Source organism: Saccopteryx bilineata, chromosome 2 (genome assembly GCF_036850765.1).
Source record: "Saccopteryx bilineata isolate mSacBil1 chromosome 2, mSacBil1_pri_phased_curated, whole genome shotgun sequence".
Taxonomy (NCBI): Eukaryota; Metazoa; Chordata; class Mammalia; order Chiroptera; family Emballonuridae; genus Saccopteryx; species Saccopteryx bilineata.
Window position 1 is genome coordinate 69,224,948 of NC_089491.1, and position 23,586 is coordinate 69,248,533.

At 37.1% G+C, this 23,586-nt stretch overlaps 1 protein-coding gene across 15 annotated transcripts in view; it reads right to left on the reverse strand.

The window, feature by feature from the left end:
• PTPRD (protein tyrosine phosphatase receptor type D) overlaps positions 1–23,586 on the reverse strand; it is a 2,510,439-nt gene that overhangs the window by 305,128 nt on the left and 2,181,725 nt on the right. The window lies entirely within an intron of this gene.

Below are 23,586 nucleotides of genomic sequence, written 5' to 3' on the forward strand. Positions count from 1 at the left end.
ATTTATGCTGATGGTTGGCATAATTTTCTGCAAGCCTCATCCTCAGTGTGTTAGTGCCCGAGATACTACTGCAGGGGCCAAGTGGCTCCATTCATCCCAGTTGACTGGACAAGTGACAGTTGGCCTCGCCCCAAATCAAGGTGTACTTACCTGTCTTAATCATTACATTGTCAGAATTGAATTGTGCAACCTTGATACTATTCAAGCCATGGCACTTAAACACTGTGCCAATTTTTTTTATAAATTTTTAAAAGTTTGGCATTTTCTGTTTCATTACCTTCTTCTAGGTTCTTGAGATCTGTGTGAGTTTCTATGTCTGTGAGCCAGTGTTGTTTTTGTAAGAGTGACTGAGATAAAGGACAATAGATCTCCACAATTTGGCATAGGTGCTTTAAAAACAGTATTTAATAACTCTGTTTCTTCTACCCTTAAAATCTCTGCTGCAATAGGATATACTATAGAAGTCAGTTGTAGGCCCTGGCCGGTTGGCTCAGTGGTAGAGCGTTGGCCTGGCGTGCAGAAGTCCCGGGTTTGATTCCCAGCCAGGGCACACAGGAGGAGCGCCCATCTGCTTCTCCAACCCTCCCCTTCTCCTTCCTCTCTGTCTCTTTCTTCCCCTCCTGCAGCCGAGGCTCCATTGGAGCAAAGATGGCCCGGGCACTGGGGATGGCTCTGTGGCCTCTGCCCCAGGCGCTAGAGTGGCTCTGGTCGCAACAGAGCGACCCCCTGGAGGGGCAGAGCATCGCCCCCTGGGGGCAGAGCATCGCCCCCTGGTGGGCGTGCCGGGTGGATCCCGGTCGGGCGCATGCGGGAGTCTGTCTGACTGTCTCTCCCCGTTTCCAGCTTCAGAAAATAAATAAATAAATAAATAAATAAATAAATAATAAATAAAAGAAGTCAATTGTAGTTGCATGTGTGTGTGTTTTCTCTTTTTCAACTAGAAGTATTTAAATAATGTCTATAAAAATAACCCCTGAAAATTACTGTTAAAAAAAACCCAAAAAACAAACACCAAGAAACAGTAAGTTCTGGTTAAAAATTCTATCAGACAAGTCTAAAGTAAATCTTGAGTACATATAAAAAATATTCATTAAAATAAGTTTTCAAGAATAAATTAATGAATAAGCAATACATAATATGAAGTAGTATATCCAAAAAATTATAGTTCAGATTATTTTATGGCATTAATCTTTGAATAGCAGTTATTTTTTATGTAATTTTTTTTAATTAAGTGAGAGGCAGGGAGGCAGAGACAGACTCCTGCATGTGCCCTTACTGGGATCCACTCAGCAAGCCCCCTACCTGGTGATGCTGTGCCCATCTGGGACTGCTGCTCTGTTGCTTGGCAACCAAGCCATTTTAGCACCTGAGGCAAGGCCATGAAGCCATCCTTAGCGCTCAGAGCCAACCTGCTCAAACTGTTTGAGCCATAGTTGTGGGAGAGGCAGAGAGAGAGAGGGAGAGAAGAGAGAGAGAGAGAAGAGGGAGGGGTGGAGAAGCAGTGGTCACTTCTCCTGTGTGCCCTGACCAGAAATCAAACCCGGGACTTTCACAAACCAGGATGACTCTCTACCGCTGAGCCAACCAGCCAGGGCCTCCTTGAATAGTAGTTTTTGTTTTTTAGATCTCTATGTATAATCTATAATACCGATACTAACTTAAATGAAACTAAATCTACTTCTAGGTGACAATCCCACAAAGATTTTAAAACATGCATTAAAAAGGTACCTCTCAAAAGTGAAGAGTGTTTGTATTGTGCTCTGTATTAACATTGTATAAAACGGTCTTTACCAATGGAATAAATTGTAGTGCATACAATATAGCCTCATAGTGGTGGATCTTTGTCTTGACATGGAAAATACAGATAAGATAATGTTCTAGAAATGTAAAGTCAAACTGCATAACAATCCATATAATACAATCCCACTGGTTAAAGAAAAACAGCTTCCGAGTATAACCCCACAGGTATGTGTTCCACAGCTAGTAAACTACAGTGCACTGAGAAAGAGCCAGAAAGAGCTACAGCACACTGCCGCCCCCGTGGAAGGAGGGTGCTTGCATTGTTTCAGTTCCATGTGGTTTGACACACTTTCAAAGAGAATACATTTATGCATCACTCAGGTATGTTTCAAAATTTAAAGAAATAAATTAAAAATAAAAGTGTAAACAAATTTGATATTTTCTATGAAAGACTATTAGCATGGTTTAACAATTTCTCAAGTGTGCTTACTAAAAATTATAATAAATGACTAAATCATGAAATATTCTATGATTAGCAATAGCACTGTTTAGATTTCCTACAGAGCATTAGATATTATTAGATATTAAAATTTACAACCTGAAAAGAATTCTTAATCTCGTATCAATAGCTAAGATTTCCAGTGTTTATATCATATTTGTCATGCTATCAGTCTATAATAGAACCCTAAGATTTCCTCAATTAATAAAGGGCTTATATGATATTTTATTTATACCTTGTGTATATAAGGGTGTCTTTCGTCTATTAGCTTTAACATGTAATAAGTATTGAACACATATGGCTTTTGCAAAGAGTGAAAAACAAAAGTAAACACTACATACACATTAAGACTCAGTTGCAAAGTTAGTGTTTTAAAGGAACAGTTTGTCCTTTTTCATTTCAGTGGTCTCATCCATTTCTGGAAGAAGGGAGGAGAAAAAAAAAGAGAGAGGTATGAATAGGCCCAATACCTGAAACTAATTCTGAGCATGCAATCTGTACGCCTTCGTGTTAGGGACCAGGCTACTTCAAGCATTCTTAGAAACAATGTAGTTGATAGACTATTCCTCTAATGACCTTTTTCTTCCTTCCTTCCTTCCTTCCTTCCTTCCTTCCTTCCTTCCTTCCTTCCTTCCTTCCTTCCTTCCTTCCTTCCTTCCTTCCTTCCTCCCTCCCTCCCTCCCTCCCTCCCTCCCTCCCTCCCTCCCTCCTTCCCTTTATTTCTTTTCTCTCTCTCCTCCCTCTTTCCCTTCCTTCCTTCCTTTCTTTCTTTTTAATTTAGTGAGTGGAGGGATGGCAGAGACAGACTCCCATATAGGCCCCAAACAGGATCCACCCAACAAGCCCACTAGGGGGCAATGCTCTGCCCATCTGGGGCCCTTGCTCCATTGCAACCAAAGCCATTTTTTAGCACCTAAGGGGGAGGCCATGGGACATCAGCATCTGGGGCCAACTCACTCCAATCCAGCCATGGCTGCAGGAGGAGAGGAGAAGAGAGAAAGAGAGAGAAAAAAGCGAGAGGGGGAGGGGTAGAGAAGCAGATGGACGCTTCTAATGTGTGCCCTGACTGGGAATCAAACCTGGGACATCCACACGCCAGGAGGGTGCTGTACTACTGAGGCAACCAGCCAGGGCCTGTTGTTTTTAGTAAATCCAAAGGGAAACAGAAACATATTAACATATTATAGCATCACAAAAATCTCAGATGTCATCATGACATATTTTTTTTTACCCAAAGCTTAAAACCTCTACTTCTTGAGAAATTTTCCCTAGTCATATTTAGGAAGCTGAGATCATCCCACAGTTCTTCCTGGGAACAATCCAAAAATATGCCACTCTCTGATCCTCATCGAGCTGCCTGAGCTAACACAAAATGAGTCTAATCCCTCTTCTACATGACAGTCCTCAGAGGCTACCACCAGCTTCATAGCTGATTTAGTTATTTTTCTTAAGTCCTTAAGGAATCAGAACAATTACATTTCTACATTCTCAGCCCAACTGTCTTCTCTGTAAAAACTTTCTTAAATGTACAGTTTGTCTTCTTAGAAACAGTTCTCATTCAAAGAAGAATATAGTTATCCTGAATATTTTTTTCCTTTCTAAAACACGGTAAAATTGAAGCCTTTTATAGTTTGGCAAATTTGGAAGGCAATTAGCCCAGAATATGAGTATCTCTTGTTAATTTTTTTGATACTACATTATTACTTGTAATATACTTCCCTTCAGACATTAAGATGACATGACTAATCCCTTTTTAAAATAAATTTAATTTAGGATATGTTTCCAGAAGGCACAAGTTTTGTCCTGGTCTTCCTTATAGCATCTACTACTGATCTGCGTGGTGTCTTGTCAGATGGAATGCAGGCAGGAAGTCTCTATGAACAAAACTACACCTGGCCATAAGATGGTCCAACGCTGAGGTTGTTAGTCTCATATTACAACTGCATGAATGGGTCTCCCTGTTTGACCTCTGCTGGGAGCACATGATGGGCAACACACATTTCTTTCTGCTGCTCTGTGAAATGACCATGTTAGTGTCATGACTACTGATTTGGCGTTACAAATAAATTTTAGTACCTAGTTGATCTCATAAATATGGAACTCATCAATAAGAAGGATAGAGTCCAGGAGAGAAGATAATCACTTAAAATTTTTTTTCTTTTTGTGGAGGAAGTCAATTCTATTTCTCGTTTTTGTAGACACCTACAATGTATTATTCTACAATTTCCTCATATTCTTGCAAAGACAACTACTGCAAAAGAGTTCATGCAAGAAAAAAGAAGGGGTGGAGTGTCCTTCCATCATTACTTAACCCCCTCTTCTACTTCCCTACCCCCTTTTGCTTTGCTAATCATCATACTACTGTCTGTGTCTATGAGTTGCTTTTTATTTATTTTTTGCTTAATCCCTTCACCTTTTTCACTCAGCCTCTCCCTACCCTCTGCCTTCCAAAAGCTGTCAGTCTGTTCTCTGTATCTATGAGTCTGTTTCTATTTTGTTTGTTGGATTATTTTGTTCATTAAACTCTACATATAAGTGAAATCATATAGTACCTGTCAGGTGTAAACACACAACATATAATAATATACAAATGATATATTATAGAATCGCACACCTGAAACCTGTAGCATTTTATTAACCGATATCATCCAATAAATTCAACTAGAAAACTAAAAAAGGAATAAAGAAAAATGGCAAGGGACAAAGGCCCTGGAATCTTTGGATCATGGGCATCTAGGATGTCACTCCACGCATCGAATCACCTACAGAAACTAGTATTTCTGCCTGTCTGCTGACCAAGTGGAAGATGGAGCTACAAAATATTCAGTACTGAGTAGTCCTCATACTTACAGAATCCACACAGGGCAGGCAACCCCCCACCCACTAAAAAAAACCCAAACCCTCTTACTTTCCCCCTTTCTGCACTAAACCAGCTCCAGCCACTTTAGAAGAAAAAAAGAATCTATTCTTGGGACTTTTGTGCTCCTTCTTTTGTTTGGCCTGCTAATTCTCTCTCCCTTTAGGGGGAGAAAAAGACTTGTTCTTTAGCTGCCTCTTTCACTGCCAGTCGGCTTTGATAATCTTCTGGGGGCTTCAGGAAGAGTGACATTTGAGACACTTTCGCCTGCTCTAACTCTGCTCAGCCACTGAAGCTGAGTGCAGCTGAGGAAAGCACTCAATTAGTAACTCCAACTTCAAAGGCTCTATTATTCTCTCCTCAATACACATGTGTAACTCCCATTAGCATTAATGGGAGCTGTGGGAGCTCACAGCTCAGAGACTATACCTCCAAGTCTGTTTGCTTGATGAGCATGCAATTAAACCTTATGGCCCAAATTTTTCTAGGAGGGCCTAGTAACTACACCAAGTACTCATGCAAAATAAAGTGTGATCACTTTGGGAAAGTAAGCTTTCACTTCTATTTAAACATGAAGAAATTCAAAGTAGGCATATTTTCATTACATTGTTTCCTCCTGGATGTAGTCAATAGCCTTTCATGGCGTTATGGGAAAAATGACACTCATCGGTTTTAAAAGTATAGTGACTCTTTTTATAAGCATTAGTCCACATAACTCAAAAATAAAAAAAATAAAATAAAACTAGCCTCAGAGGGTCACAATGTCTAATTAGATTGAGACCACCTTACAGGAATTTCTAACACACAAAATCCGTGGCACCTGCCTGCACTTGGTGGCTCTTCCTATCTTGCACACAATAACTATATTATAACTTAAAGTTAAGAACATACTGATTGGGCATCTCAAAACATCGATTTGAGAGGAAAATGCTTTCCTCAAATAATAAATTTGTTCTTGTTGGGAAATAATCATTTTCATTCTTTTACCTCATTCTAGAGATTTTCCAATAGCTTCAACATGGAGCCAATATATATTACAGCCTCAATAAAATATCAATATATGTTAGCTAGTCTGTGCCACAGTTATTCATGATCATCCCTCTGTGGAGAAAATAATCTTGACTGATTTAGTACCACTTAAAACAATCAATTTTCCATTGTTCACACAATTTTAGCAAACTCTAAAGAAAAGGTTATAAAGAATAATCTTGATGTTTTCTAAAAAAGATTTGATCAAGAAAATTCAAAGGTAATGATCTAATACTGACACACTGTATAATCCTATCATCAAACATCACATTAGAACTTTCTAATTATGTGAGAAATTAAAGTTATCTCAGGTTCTGGACCCTAAATACAAATCAGTCGAGTTGAAATGGACCGATGAACTTTTCAAAAGACAACAGTGTCCACACAAAGATTATAGGACTGCTGAGATGTCAGGAGACCTTTCAAACTTGAACCTGGTGAGTGAGGTAGGTAAAAACTTCCTTTATAACATTCATCAACTATGTGGTCTTGATAACATCAGTTTTGTACTTAATATCTAAGACTTTGCCTTACAAGTTTGATAGTAACCATCTCTTCATGGAATTTTAAAGCTGTTAGAGAATGGAGCATCTGCGAACTGAAACAGTGGACCTTACTTCAGATTCTATGAAAGACAATAAAGAATGACAAACATAGATGAGATACTAAACCATGGTCTATGGTTAACAGAATCATTAATGATGGCAAATAAGAAAAGAAATTCACTATTTTTTTTAGCATAAAAGACTGTAGAATCTATCATACCCACAGTCTGACTTATAAAATTGATAACTATTCTATTAGAAACACCCTAATTTCACCATATATCTTATATAGAGATCCATCTTCAAGCTGAAAGATAGGCTAGATGTCATTATAGGGGTCTAGGCAGTTTCATTCTTAGGTTTTTGTTTGTTTGTTTGTTTTGTCTCTAAATGACTCTGATTAAAGACACCGGTAATTTAGGTGTGCTATTAATCTTGCTGGTATGATTATGGCCTCTGTGTTCCCGAGATTTTACCTTCACCAGCAAATCGGAAACTCATACAGAATGTCAGTGGGCACAGACAAAGCCACATCCTTATTGAGAAGTTAAATAGCTGGTAATGGTCTAACAGGACTATTTGGTATAAAAAAAATTCATATTTATTCAAATACCCACATGAGCACTACCATACTCTACTTTCTAAAACTTTTTGTCCAAAACATTAGTTTTAAAAATCCTTTTTTTTTTCAAATGTTCCCTCATTATAAAAGAAAACTATATATTTCCATCAGAGAATTCATGAAATTTATGTGAGTCATTGGCTGTACAGTACACTGATGGCTAGTTAAGATAATTACTTGAGCCTGACCAGGCGGTGGCGCAGTGGATAGAGTATCGGACTGGGATGCCGAGGACCCAGGTTCGAGACCCTGAGGTCACCAGCTTGAGCTTGGGTTCATCTGGTTTGAGCAAAAGCTCACCAGCTTGGACCCAAGGTCGCTGGCTCGAGCAAGGGGTTACTCAGTCTGCTGAAGGCCCGTGGTCAAGGCATATGAGAAAGCAATCAATGAACAACTAAGGTGTCGCAATGTGCAATGAAAAACTAATGATTGATGCTTCTCATCTCTCCATTCCTGTCTGTCTGTCCCTATCTATCCCTCTCTCTGACTCTCTCTCTGTCTCTGTTAAAAATATATATATATAATTACTTGAAATATTTGTGGAAAGAAGACCGAGCGAGAGGAAAGAAGAGGAAGAGGAGAAGGAAGATGTCTGCCAGTGTCCCTGAGAAAGTCTAGAGTACAGAGCAACCATCAGTGATCTGAGTGGAAGCTGAAATGTTTATATTTCTCAGTAGAAGGAACTGCAATATTACTCTGGATAAATGTCTGATGACTGCTCATCAAATCGACATGCAAATCCTAATGTATAAAGTTCATTTAGTTATCTTCGTGATTACCAGGCTACAGTCAACCTTGAACATGCCACTTAAATAATGCCAACTTGGAACATTTACTCATCTATTATTTCAACAACTATTTTGATGCCTGCTCCATAGCATCCCTGATAAGTCAAACACAACCCTTACCCTCATGGGATAAGCAAGATTGGAAAGAAAAAAAAAACAAACCTTAACTATTTTGTTTTAATCTTATGCTTTTAATTATACAGCTCACAAAAATAAGGGGATATTTTATCACTTCATATCATTTTGAAATATCCTCTAATTTTTGTAAGCAGTATATAAAAATCCCAATCCTTTAAATTGGAATAGCCCTTTAGGCACTGAAATAATAAAACTCAAAGTGAATGAACTTTCTTCTATAAAATAGGCGTTTCTATATGTGCATCTATCTGTATGCATGAAAGGATGAATTCAATTTCTTCTCTTTATCCTCAGGCTCTTTTGCAGAAGTCACCATGAAAAGGCAAATCTGATAGGGCAATTTCAGTACAGAACATAATAGGAAGTAACTAATTAGAGAACTAAAGATGCACCTTCTTTGAATCTCCTGGATTTTTTTTAATACTAACTTTGAAACTGGTAGGCTATCCCACTTAAAGCCCTTGATTTTAAATTGCCATTTCTTTTCATACCCAATTAAATTGTCAGTGTAATGAAGAATTGTCCAACGGAGTAGAACTGTGAGGATCTTTTCACTGCTGCTTTCTGAAGTCTTAATTTGCAGATGCTTTTGCCTAAAATAAGAATTTAAAGTTACCTCCTCAACAAGACCTGTAAAGCTTTCACCAACTACTACTGCTCATGACAAACAATGAGAGAAGTTGCTTCACAACACAGCTCTTGCCGGGTACAGTAGAGGGAATATTTTCCTATAATAATATGACATTTGGGCTCTGCAGAAGGATCACCATGCCCTGATTCTTTGATAGAGTTTTTAAAAAGACCACATACAAGAAGGCCTTAGTACTTTCCCATTAGCTCAGCAATTCTAGTAACTCTAACTACTCAAAATGAACAAACAAAACTGACTGTGGACTGTCCATCTTCATAAATGTATGGAATGAAAAAAGACATAAATGGTGATCAATGATTCTTTAAACAATTCTTAATAAAGAGAACTACTTTCTTGTTAGATTATCAGATCGTTGTCAGCAGAGGAACCCAGTAATCTCCATCGACCAGAGAAAGTTATGGCGTCACAAACACTAACATAACTCATTTGCAACATGTCTAAACTGACTAGAATTGATCTGTTCACTTCCTGTAGTTGTTCCAGATAAACATTTGGGAAGCATTTTTACATCAGTATTTTGGGGACCACTAAGCCCTCCTTAAAGTGGGCATTTTTATTGCATTTTTTCATATCTATTCCTTCTCTTACATTCTATGCCACACTGTGCTTTTATGTTCTCACAGCTCTCTTGCCATCTTGGTTAAGGAGAAACTCAAGGATGATGACAAAATGCCACTTAAATAAACCAACCAATGGCCCCTCTTGCTGCCATTACGTATTTTTCACACATTCCCATTCTTCTAAAAGCAATCTAAAATATCAATCCTTAAAACTATTCCATGTCACTTTATACTCAGTTGTACCCTTTGCAATAAAGCATCAAAGAGAACATGAACTAATGAATAGAGAATAGGATTTGGAGTCAGAAAACCTGGTAATGCACCACATTCAGAGTCTATGCTTTTTAGACCAAGCCACTTCTGAACTTCAGCCCCTCTGAACTCAGAGCTCCTCCACAATGAACACAGATCTTCCCTTTAGTGGTTTGTCAAGTATCAGCAGTCCTTTCAGGAGATCCTTCTAGAAGTAAGGATCTCTCTGGATCTCATAGGAATGCTTACATTTCCACATACTAAATTTTTATATACTAAAATTTATACATTCTCAAAGTTGGATTGCATGCTTAGTTATTATTAATATTTAATTACTTAATTTTTTGCCTTTTTTTTTTTTTTTTTTTGCTTTTGCAAAAGCTTATAAAACGTGAAGAAGTTGGTTCTGTAACAGCCTGTTCACTGAGAAGAGAAATCTGAAGGTCTTTTAAATGGTCATGTTATAGATGAACAATTTCAGGAAGCAGTCCCAACCACTCCTGGCCCTTTCTTGTCTTTTCTCTGATACACAAGAGAACATGCCACTTATGGGAAATTAGCATAGAAATTCATTTGGGGAATTTTTGTAAATTTTGATATGAAAATTTAGAGCTGATTATATTAGAATAAATATTCTGAATCTGTGTCTTGCAGAAGAGATTATTTTACATCAGTGATGGTGGCGGTGATGGATAGAGAAGAGAAAAAAAAACTGGCCTTCTATTACTGGATGTTAAACACAGAAGGAAGAATACAAAGCTAAAGTATTCCCTATAACCTTAGACTCAGAAATCAGTATGGCCTAATAAAGTCTTCTGAGGGAGAAGATGTGTTAAGGTATTTCATTAGTACTCTTTAAAATTATTTCATATATAGGCATGTTTTGTCATCACTTGGAACAAAAAGGAGTCATAAAAACAGTGAGCACAGTAATAATAATTATTATTATTATTAATTATTATTATTATTAATTGGGAAACAAATGAAAATATTATTTTAAAGGTAATTAAAGGTTTTTTTAACTATATCATGTTTTCTCAAAACCCAAGTAAATCTTGCTATGAATGAAATATAATTTTCTTTCAGAATATTTATACTCCTCAGGAAAAAAAAAAGTGAGTTTAATTTTTCTGTCAGTTGAGGCTTCATATGTCAAACAAATCTTACATTTCAACAAACCTTACTGTCACATTGATGGAATGCTCAAGGAGATACTCGTTCTCACGCAAGCACTAGCTTAGAAAGGTGTAAGCTCAATGCTGTGAGTGCACTCTAAAAATAGACTTCATTATCCCCATACATTATAATGGTCTTGTCATTTTAACAAAATTATAGTTTCTTGTCAAACAGTCTATAGCTTCCTTGAAGACAGGTGGGAGTAGTGTGTTTTTCATCTTTTTATTCCTAACACTTAGTACAATCCCTGGCATAGAGAAAACCATATTACCAAATAAGCAAATTCATGAATTAATATAAATTTCTTCTCTTACACTAAGGGCTTATTCTCGATGTAAAAACAACATCCGCTGTTAATTCTGAGCTTTTAAGTTAAAATCTTAAATGAAGTTCTTTGGAAAGAAAAAAATATGTAAAACTTCTTCATTCAACTTATCATTTGTTCGCTTGATAAACACATTCTTACTGAAAATGCGTAACATGTCGAATACTGCACTGTGCGCTCAATCTCGAGCATAAAGTCCTGCTCTCCAGACACTTCTAGTCTGAGTACAGTGACGGCTCTGTTCAGGGTAAAAGAAAAGCCATATCTCATTTTTCCTGACTACATTCCCCAATCACTTGTGACACAATGACATTCAAATATCAAATACTTCGCAGAGCCCACAGTGGCCAAATATTGGCTCACTATCTGCACAACAAAATGAATCAACAGACAAGGCAGACTGACTTAACAGCTACACAGGTACGTGTTTTCTTAACCTTGGAAAGATGGCTCTGCCTCAGCCAGAAAATTCTGTGTCACCATTGTGGCAGCACCCTTTAATCAAAATAATTTAAAATTACCTATTGATAATCATAATAACAGCACCAGTGGAAATAATATGGATGATGGTAACAATAATCACCACCGAAGCTCACATTTACTGAGAGCCTGGCACTTTGCTAAAGCTTTCTGTGGATCCTCTCCTGCAATCATCTTCTAAGTTTGAAGCAGCAGGTCATCTGAGAGCTCCCCTTGACAGATAAAAAAGACTAGAGAGGTGCCTGACCAGGCAGTGGCGCATTGGATAGAGCGTCGATGCAGAGGACCCAGGTTCAAGACCCCAAGGTCGCCAGCTTGAGCGCGGGCTCATCTGGTTTGAGCAAAGCTTACCAGCTTGGAACCAAGGTCGCTGGCTTGAGCAAGGGGTTACTCAGTCTGCTGCAGCCCCACGGTAAAGGCACATATGAGAAAGCAATCAATGAACAATTAAGGTGTCGCAATGAAAAACTGACGATTGATGCTTCTCATCTCTCTCGGTTCCTGTCTGTCTGTCCCTATCAATCCCTCTCTCTGACTCTCTGTCTCTGTTAAAAAAAAAAAAAAAAAGAAATGTACACATAGCCACAGATCAAATAGCATGGTCAGGATTTGAACTTAGAGAGCTTGTCTGTTTGCAGAAACTGAATTCAAAACCACACCTCCTATCACCTTTCACAACAAAGGTGGTCACATAAACTATCTAAAAGACAAAAATAAAAAACAAACAAGCTAAAATCCTTTTCTATTACCTCTTTAAATGTGTAATTGATACATGAGACTGTCCTGCTTCCTCTAAAATATATTAATATTGGTGCTGTATTTTCACAGGCAATAGATACATAATTACAAGTTTTATATATTCTGTGACCAAGTATAGTCCAAATGTAACAGAACAGAAATCACATGTTAAGTGAGATCCTGGTCCACATGACTGACTATCTGGTCCTAATGTACAAGCATTCTGAAGACTATGGCAATGTATGTTAAAATGGCACAAATGAAAGAAGAAATAAAAAGTTCTTGATATTGGGTATTAAAGAACATTGCAATAATAAAGGATTTTCAATCATTTCAAATAACTTGGTAATACATGTATATTTCAGGCTCTCATATCAACTAATTTTCATGTGAAAAGCTGATTTTCAGTCCTTTGGACTAAGCAAAGTTTTATAAACCACAGGAAACTTCTTTCCCGGATTGTTGATCCTCCCCTCCCATCACCACAGCCATGGATTCATGTAATAAATGTCCACTGAATTACTATGAGCCAGGCACTACTCGAGATCTGGGGGTTCAGCAGCAGGAAAGAGGGCCAAACCAAAAAGCTCAGTTTCAAAAGGCTGATGAAGGGAGACGGGGAAAAAATGACATTCTTCAGTGACTTTTGTATTCGGGTCACTGTGCACAAACTTTAGACAATGTCATCAATTTCTAAAAACAATCCTAAGAGGTAGCTAGGGTTATCCTCCACTCTGAAGATGATGAGTTTCAAATTCATATTTAAGTAATTTTCCTAATTCCAGTTTTATGTAGTAAAGAAGCTCTAGACTGCTGATATGAACCATCTAGCTACAAAGAACACTCTTTTTCCATTGTGTTTCTCCCCATTTTGCTCTCCCTTTGTAGTCCTTTAATTTGCCTTTATTTTCTGGTTCTCAATCACACTTTCCATCCTACAATGACCACTGAAAGAATGATCACTTTCTTCCATTACATGTGAGGTGAGATTAATTCCTGCCAAATGGTCCCTACTGCAACGTTTGTGTCTATATAATCATATCTATATCTCTCTTTATATTTGTACATTCATTTCACAAATATCTGATGGGTACCAGAAAATACTAGGTACATTTTTAGACCAGAGGAAAAAAAAAATAGGGCTTACACCAGTGGTTCTCAAAGTGTGCGCCGGGCGTACCCTAAAAGATTTCTAGGTGTGTCCTATGGTATTCCAGAGAAATATGTGCCTGTTGGGGACCAAAAAACCAACAGGGTTTTTGGAGTTTAGATTTTTGGCGCCAGAGGTGTGGGGAATTGGCTGTAAACTGATAGTCTGCCCAACCCCCCACCTCACTTGCCTGATTAGGTTGCAAAAGGCTGTTAAGCTGTGATGCTGGATTTTTTACACTACCCCCCATGTTCCCGTGAAAGACAGAAGGCAAGTTTCTTTTATTCTTTGTTTGGTATAAAGTTAAGATGATATGTATGGTGGGAGTTTTCTGCACTCAACACAATTAAGAGTAAAAAGACAAGAATTCTTCAATGTATTGATGAGGAAATGAGAGTTTGCCTTTCAAATATATGCTCAAACATTGAAGAAATTGCTCAGACACATCAGGCTCATGTTTCTCATAAACACAAGAATGAAAATATTTAACATATTTGCACCGGGACCCACCAAATATACTAAATCGTACTAAGAATGTATCTATATATATAAAAAGAAAACTTTTTTGTTGTTTTTTATTTTTTAACCCCTTTTTTATGAATTATAAAAAGCATAACTCAAAAATGTAACATAAAAATGTTTTTTAATATCAGAATAAATTTAATTTTGTCATATTTATTTCATTTAATTACCATAAAAGCACGCTTGGACTTTATATTTTTTCTTTAATATTTGACTTAATTATTATAACACATTTCTCAGAAATTTGTATATAGTGAACCTACAATTATTTGTAGAATTTTAAATGCGCCCTGACTTCAAAAAGTTTGAGGCCTGACCTGTGGTGGCGCAGTGGATAAAGCGTCGACCTAGAATGCTGAGGTCGCAGGTTCAAAACCCTGGGCTTGCCTGGTCAAGGCACATATGGGAGTTGATGCTTCCTGCTTCTCCCCCTGTTCTCTCTCTATCTCTCCCCCCCTCTCTCTCTCCCTCTCTCTCTCTCTCTCTCCCCTCTTTCTCTAATAAAAATGAATAAATAAAATCTAAAAAATAAATAAATAAAAAATTTAAAAAAAAAGTTTGAGAACCACTGGCTTACACACAGAAGTCGGGGAGGCACAAAAAACTGTCAAGAAATAAAGAGTATATGAAAATGCTATAAAGTGAATTAAACAGGTCATAAACATAAACACACTCACTCTATATAATATATAATATATAAACTGCATGTAAAATATATAGTACCTATGCAAATATATCTCCCCAACAGAGGTTTTGGTTTAACTACACAGTATATAAGTATTAATAAGTAACAGCCAACTTTATTAAACAAAGTAAGTCTTTATTTTTCTACCATACTTAGTGTTCTCATTTTCTGATACAAGATAGATCTATAGTTACACTTGGAATTAAACAAATGCAGAAACAAACAAAAAGAAGTGTGCATGCCTAACTAAAAGGAAGAAAATATCTGAAAACTATTAATATTGATTTGCTAGTCTCACTCATGACATACAAATTCATTTTGAACAGCTCTTATGTTGTTACACTCAAAAAACGTAGACTTCCTTCTGGGAAAGCCCCAACTGAGCTCAAATTTATCACTTAAATTCACATATCATCAGGTATGTGAGAAAAAAAAATTAAAAGATGTACAATAATATCCAAAATGTGTCAAAAAATCTACTGTGGTAGAGGGTTAAGTAATTAATATCTATTAAACACAAAAATACAGTTTAAAAATCTAAAATATAGCTTACAGATATAAAAAGAAAGGTACAAAGCACCTTGCGATGAAAATTAAGACATAAATTCATTTAGAAAGATCACAGATAAAATAGTCTTTAGATTTTTCTATTTTTAACAAAATATATTAAGACTACCAGGATATCATCATATTTGTGTTTAATGTAGCATTAATTCACAAGCCATTGTTTTTTTAATAAGATAAAATAAGTTACTTGATCTTCTAAGAAGATATGTCATTAAGACTTTGATAATTAAACCCTCGATGAGGCATTTGGTATATCCATGCCCTAAATCCCAATAAATTATGCATGCACAACTTTCAAAACTATATTTTAATTAGTAGCTTAAAATAAAACAAATTTTGAAAGCCAGAAAATTGACTTTTTAAGAATTGTTCACTTCGCTTTGGGTGGTAAACATCTAATACAGTGTACAGATGATGTGTTGTAAAATTGTGCACTGAAACTTGTGTTTTGTTAACCAGTGTCATCCCAAGAGATTCAATAAGATGAAAATAAAAGAATTGTTCAAATCTTATCAATGAAAGCCAACCACTATTCAGTTTTTAAATATAAACATTAATTATGTATAGGGTTGTGAATAGTTTGCTATATCACTTCAACTACACATTTCAATTCATATAAAAATGATCTGTGTTAACTGAATCACGTAATTTCTTGCTTGTGTAGTTTAATTCCTGAATCAATAAAGTATGTCATTGTCATTTTCTTCTACGACCATTCTTTTACCTTCTCTCTGAGCTGCTATGGTTTATACCCACGTGTGATGGTTCATTTCATGTATCAACTTGACTGGGCAACAAGGTGCCCAGATATTTGGTTAAACATTATTCTGAGTGTTTCTCTGAAGATATTTTGGATGAGATTAACATTTAAATCAGCAGAATGAATAAAGCAGATTGCCTTCCCTAATGTGAGTGGGCCTCATCCAATCAGTTGAAGATGTGAATAGAACGAAAAGTAGGACCCAACACCAAGTAAGAGAATTCCTCCTGCCTAACTGCCTTCAGATTGGGAAACTGGCTTACCTGCCTTCAGACTCAAACTGAAACACTGGCTCTTTCTGGGTCTCAAGCCTGCCAACCTTTGAACTAATTCCTTATGTTTTTTTGCTTTTTATTAAATTTATTAGGGTGATACTGGTTAACAGTTATACAGATTTCAGGGGCACAATTCCACAACACATCCCCTGTACACTATATTGTGCGTTCACCATCCCAAGTCAAGTCTCCATCCATCACCATTTATGCCCCTGTACCCTCCTCTGCCTTTCCTCACTCATCCTCCCCCAAGTAATCAACACATTGTTGTCTGTGTTCATGGGTTTTTCTCTTTTATTCTTCCTTTTATGCTCAATTCCTTATAAGATATATAATTATATATATTATATTTATATACATATATTTATTCTCTTTTGGTTGCATGCCATCTCTCTGGAGATCCCTGACTAATATACCACCCTCACCGAATACCAAAAATGTATTAATTTCTTACCTACCTAACAATGTGTATACAGGTCTATCCCTAGTACTTCCTCACACTAGCTGTAGCTGAGAAAAGCCTATACGTCCTCCAAGTCTCAACTCACAGTTCTCCTTCCTCCATGACGCATCATCCAAGTAGGGTTCTTCCATATTTTGTCTTCTAAAACAGTCTTATATAGGTATCCCCTGCTTCTTTTTTTAATTTTTATTTTTATTTTATTATGTTGACATGGTTTCAAGTGTATCCCCTGGTTTTTGAAAGTTTCCTTTAGGTCATTTTACTTATACAAAAGCCCTACATTAGTATCTGTTTAGCTAATTGAAAGAAATCCAAGGAGGATTTTGCATTTATGAAAGGTGAAAAGCTAACATAGTGTTCAGCGTTTGTTTTGCAGGGAGCCTACAGAGACAGCGAGAGTGGCCCTGACAAGCTCCTTCCCTGAGAACTACACACAGCCTCTCAGCATCACACCACAATAGCTTTGAACTGTGTCTGCGGGCATCTGTGCTGGGTCTCAATTTATCTTGTGCATCCTTTACTGAGATGTGTCCTAAGGAATTGCTTCGTCCCTTTATGCCGTTTCAGCTTACAAAAGGTTTCACAAGAAATCTCTACTTTCAGAGAGCGAGAGAAACCTGTACATTAAAAGTAAATATTTAAAGAGCGGGAACACATATCCTGCTCTTTAAATAATACAGCAGGCGTTATTTCTGACTGGGTGAAACTCAAAGGAATTCTTACTAGCATGACCTAAAAGAAAAATCATTCAGATACTCTGGTCCATGGCTTCTTTTATCAAAAGAAAATTGGACTAGGTAAATTCCAAATTTCTTCCCAGCTTAACATTTCTATAGTTCTATTAACAAGTCAGTCAACAGTAAACAGGCACGCGATTGAATATTCATTTTTAAATCGATAACAATACTAGTATAATCTGGTCGAAAGAAGAATACTATTCTCACTCATACACAGTGATTTACAAGTGCACTCATTCTCTCTGAGCCCTTTTAAGACATAATTCCAGTGGGAAAAAAACAAGGGATGATGGCTGAAAGGAAGCAGTGTGCATCACCAACACACTTTTAGAGTGTGTTTCCCTCGCTCTTTTGAAGACCAGTCACAAGCAAGCATGAAGAGCCTCAGCTCCCAAGTGCACTTTTCACCAAATATTATCAGTTTTAATGTCTCTCCTAGGTAGGATCTCAGTGCACTTGTCGGCATGGGCTCCTGCCGTTCTAAACACAGATACTCAAAGAACAGCTATTTTTGAGAACTAAGGAAGACACTACAAAAGTCAGAAGTTTCTGTTTGCTTATATGGCTCTGCCCATCACCACTACCTCTTTTTAGCATGGAATTAGCATACACAGGAAGGCTTTATCATGTTGCTTATCAATTTATTTTAAGTCTTCAACTATTTGATAAGCCTTTTCAAATGATCTTCACTCAGTAATATAACTGTCAGCAAGTTTGCTCTGTGTTGGCCACCCTTCCTTTTGTTTCAGTCTTTCATAAAAATCCTTTTGTGTGACAGTCAAACAGCTGTGTTTTGTTCTTTAATGTTCCTAGCCTGGATCCCCAGCCGAGACCACTTTATAACATAACCGGCAAAGTACCATTTTCACAGCGGGGACAACTGTGTTCATCTTCAAAAAGAGGCATTAATAAAATGAGACTGTAATGCACATGCTAATTCTGATCACAGGATATTATGCAATGGCAGAGAGAGTCGACTGTCTTCTCCCTGAAAAATGGCAAAAGTTTTTTTTTAACAACTTCTGCAATGGCTTACATATTTTTTTTTTTGAAACTGACATATTATGCAAACATATCTCTCCATTTCCCAATGAAATGCCTTCTCTGTCTCATCCAGCCGCTCACTGTGTGTTTTACTATCTCAGTAACAGTCATCTTCACAGAGTATATTTTTTCTATCTTACAAGAACTGACTTGCTGAAATAGACATGTCACTGAATCATAGAAAGCTACAGAGAAGTTATCTGAGTGATCACCAATCCAATACCTCCCTTGTGCACATGAGGAAAAAAATTAAAAAAATAAAATAAAACAAGACTAGTTAACAGATTTGCTGAAAATGCAAGAGATATTTTGGGATGAGCCTGAATTTGAGTTGAAACTCAAATTGGTAGAGATTTAGACCTGAAGACTTTTGTATATTGTCTTATGTCTTGACAATGATCATTCTGATGCACTTACATGTGGTAGATACTCAAATATAAGTATTATTTTTTAAACTATATCTGTAAAACTAGGTAACTAATTCATTTTGGTCACCTAACTTTTTTAGACAGTGATTTTATTCTTTATGTGTTCTATGAACAAACTAGTTTCCTATGAGTAGATAAGAGCAACAATATTATATACATATTATATTTTGTTTTATACTAGTGCTCATAGTTGTCTGGAGGACAGTACTGTTTGGGAATGGGCAAATCTTGGAAAATAATCTACTAAAAATAATATTAATGCTGTTTTGGATGATAACAAAATGTGTATTTTCTAACTTCTGCATACAAATATATATATATTCAAGAACATGACATTTATTCAGATAATTGGAGGCAAACTTGATTATGTTTCTGTAAGTTCTCCAGTAGACAGGAATTACCTGAGCAGGAAGAAAGGATTTGTGATGTCTTCCCACTTGCCTAACAGGGGCAGGTGCTCCTTGGTTTGCTCTTACAAAAAAGCTTTTGTTTCCTTTTTTTTTTTTTTTTTTTTTTGTATTTTTCTGAAGCTGGAAACGGGGAGAGACAGTCAGACAGACTCCCGCATGCGCCCGACCGGGATCCACCTGGCACGCCCACCAGGGGCGACGCTCTGCCCACCAGGGGGCGATGCTCTGCCCCTCCGGGCGTCGCTCTGCTGTGACCAGAGCCACTCTAGCGCCTGGGGCAGAGGCCAAGGAGCCATCCCCAGCGCCTGGGACATCTTTGCTCCAATGGAGCCTTGGCTGCGGGAGGGGAAGAGAGAGACAGAGAGGAAGGAGGGGGGTGGGGGGTGGAGAAGCAAATGGGCGCTTCTCCTATGTGCCCTGGCCGGGAATCGAACCCGGGTCCCCCGCACGCCAGGCCAACGCTCTACCGCTGAGCCAACCAGCCAGGGCCTAGAAAAGCTTTTGGATGGTGATACATTATTTCATTTCCCCTGCTCAGTGGCTGACAACATATCTGAGGAAACATTTATATCCCCAGTTATCATTATATAAATTGATACTTCAAATTTTCCTCCTGATATCTTTGGCCAGAAAGAAATTGTGACCAATGAGTCAAAGATTCAGAAAGAGCCATGTTCCTCTGGATTATAACCCTCTTCTTAAAACATCCTCTCTGGTGCTACTCTTACCCCTCATGAAAGTCTAATATTCAATCCAAAGTCCTTAGCAGAATTCTACAGTTAGGTAGGGCCCAGGCTTCACTAATGTCTGGATGACATCTGAGGCCTTCATTTAAAGTTCTGCTGAGCAGGGACAACACGTGGCTGTCTAAAACGCTAGAACCAGAGAGCTGGTATCTGGTTATGTTTCCACAGCCAGGGCCACCATAAAACTAGAAAAATGACCCAGAGGCTGTAAGCACCGCCCTGAAGTCCCCCTTCTCCCGCTACTTCCGTGAACTACGGCCCACAGCGCCTTAGCGGTAACTGCCCACATAGCTCACTCCAGGGAACATTCAGCCCAAGTTTGTAGTCACCCTTCCTTATGAAACAGTTGATCAGAGCTCTGGTAACCTGAAACTAGCTACAGAGGAAAAGCCTTCCCTGAAATACCCCCCTTCAATGCACATAGGTGGCCAGAGTATAATTTTAACATTTTCTGTATTAGCCACACAGGTCAGATGTTTAAATCTCCAATTAATTAGGTTCTCTAGTAGCCTGCATGAAATAAATTAGTGATCTCCATCCAGTCCACTTAGACAAAGCCCATCACGACAATTGACATATTTTTGGCATGGTCAGCAAAGTGGGGAAAAAAGTAAATGACCCACGTGGATCAAATGGGCATCTGATGAGGCCCCTGGAGGACAACTGCAAAGCAGTCTCCACCCACTGCAGTGCAGAGAGTATCTGCCTGTGTGAGTCCTAAGAGCAGGAGTAAGCTATCTGTAAATGGGTGCCAAGCTCCTCAAGTGTGCAATAAAGCCTTCACTTGCATTTGTTCACAATGTTCATATTCTATGAGTCCGTTTACCATTAGAATATTTTTAGAAGGTGGCTATTAACAGAATTATCAATAATTATTTAAAAACTTTAAACAAAGAAGTAATTCTAAGAAACAGATCATTTCCAACCCCATTTATTTAATCTTACATGGATATATATATGAAAGCATTCTATTTTAAGGTTATGTTTAGACTACTTTTTCCTCATCCAAAATACCTTTCAGTTTTTCTCATGAAACATTTCCAAAATTGCTAAACTTAGTCTTTAAAAAAAAAAAAAAAAGATTTCACTACTTTACTAGAACCATACATTTTCATATAAATGTACTTATATATGACAGATATTCCCACAGAAAGTCAAGGTCATATTAAAATTTTCAAGTGTATTTTTTTTGTGTGTGGGCTGGTTGGATGAAAGAAGATGAGATTGGGGACCCCAGTCATCTGGGAGGCAGAAAAATAAAAACTCATATAAATGTCTATGCAAAGTGATATTTCACTCCAACTTTTTGTTAATGTTTTCATCAAATGCATAAAAATTAAGTCAAACCAAATGTCTATTTTTGTTTCCTTTTAAGGAATTTGTTCAAAGAACTCAGAAGGTAAAAAAAAGTTTCTGATAAATTTCACTTTAGTAAACTTATGCAATACATTTTCTACACAATAGCGCTAGTTCTAAAGTAGGTGAATTAATGAACATTAAAATTTTATAAGATCAACAGTTTGATTTTGCTCCAGAAAAAAAAAAGTGATTCTACAGTTTTCAAACCTTTTATCTATGTTTATGTGAACGGATATACATCTACTAACCTATGTACATACTTTCTGTAGTTCATATTACAATGTATATAATATACTAATTAAGGTTCTTTTCAGTTCTAAACTCAGGCTTCTAACTCCTGTTTGCTCCTTTTCTCTTAATGTCTGATTCTCTGAATTGTCTGACAAATTTTATTTCTTCATTTACCTTTTCAGATATTTAAAATATAGTTCTTTTAAAACCTATTCATACAGTTCAGTGATCTGAAGTTTACAGACTATAATTTCTACTTTCATTGACTGGGCTATGGAATTGGTACCTAAGAGCCCATCTGGGCAAGAATGACCTTATACAGGGTCGTATGCCTCGGACTGGGGGTTTCTCTAACAGGTAGTGCTTAAATGGCTGCCTATTCCTTACTCTGTGGAATTCACTGTTCCTGACCAGCTTTCTGTTAGCTTCTGGGTCCTGAGTATTGCATGGTCAGAACAGTACCGGAAGTCTCACCTTTCTGCTAAAAGCTGATCTTTCCCCTCTTCCTTACACCTTACTTCATACAGGCCTATTCCTGCTGCATACAGTTCTAAAACAGGCAACCAATTTGTCACTATCTTGGGATATCTTCTCTGGAGATTCTTTTTGTTTTTATTCCCTGGAAATGTCTTTGTTCTTTCCTAGCCTAACTACGCATTTAATTTTTTCAGATATTTTATCCACATCTGCCCATGCTTATAGGAGGATGGAGAACTTCCTGTATGAACAGAGTTTGTCTTAACAGCTAGAAATATAGCTCAAATACGATTTGTTTTTAAGCGGCATTTTGTTACATGCACTTAAAATACCATGTCTATGAGACTAAGATGTTTATATACATATTATTTAAAATGTATTTTGGCTTATACATGTAAATAATTTAATTTTCTAACATTCTTGGCTTAACTAATTAATTTTGGTACTAAAAAGATCTAGAAGGAAATATTTTTGACTGTATAAAAAATATAAAGTTAATAAGTCCCTCAATGAAAAAAAAAAGTAAAATGTAAGAGAAATATTCTTAATCTATATATGTTCCCCCTATAATTATTAAAATTTGATCCCTTCTTTCCAATTACCTTTATTTTAAGAAAGTTAGTTCTCATAAGTTGTTCAATCAAACAAAATGAAGTTAAAAGCAAAATAAAAGTGTGTAAGAGAAAGAAAACAGATAAATGCACAGAAGTCAGTCTAGAAATGTCCACGACTAGGCCAGCCAAAACAAGTAATGTTCTTACCTCTACCCAAAAGACTGAATTAGAGATTTACATTACAGTATTATTAATCATCAGCCTTTATTCTCTAGTTCTGCCATTCTAAAAGAAGTCTAGAAAGTAGACACACTGCACAGGAGATCTGCCCTCTCATCCCATGCTTAGGTCATACTGCACAAGCCACACAGCTGGATTCGCTTTGCGTCAACAGACCTTAGGTCAAGAAATATAAAAGACTGAAATAAAAACACATTTTTGGCGTAAAGAAGAAAGGTGCTTTTCTTGCTTTTGATTCCTCTGCTTAAGAGCAACTCATCTGTAGGTAGAGGACGTTCCTTTAATTCTGCAAACTTCAATGTCAGCATCTGTAATTTGTAAAAAGTGGCTGCTGACCTCGGTATAAAATCTCCATACACAAGTAATGCTGACATATAAAACAGGAGGTGCCCTGTTTCCTTTCTAGGTGCTCTACCAAAAATCAAAACGGTATCTGACATCAGAACTCAGCATTTCTTTGGGATTTTCTTTTCTCTCTCTGACTCACATTTTCCAAGATTCATGAGAGAAGGCATCCAGTGACTTTTTAGAAGTTGA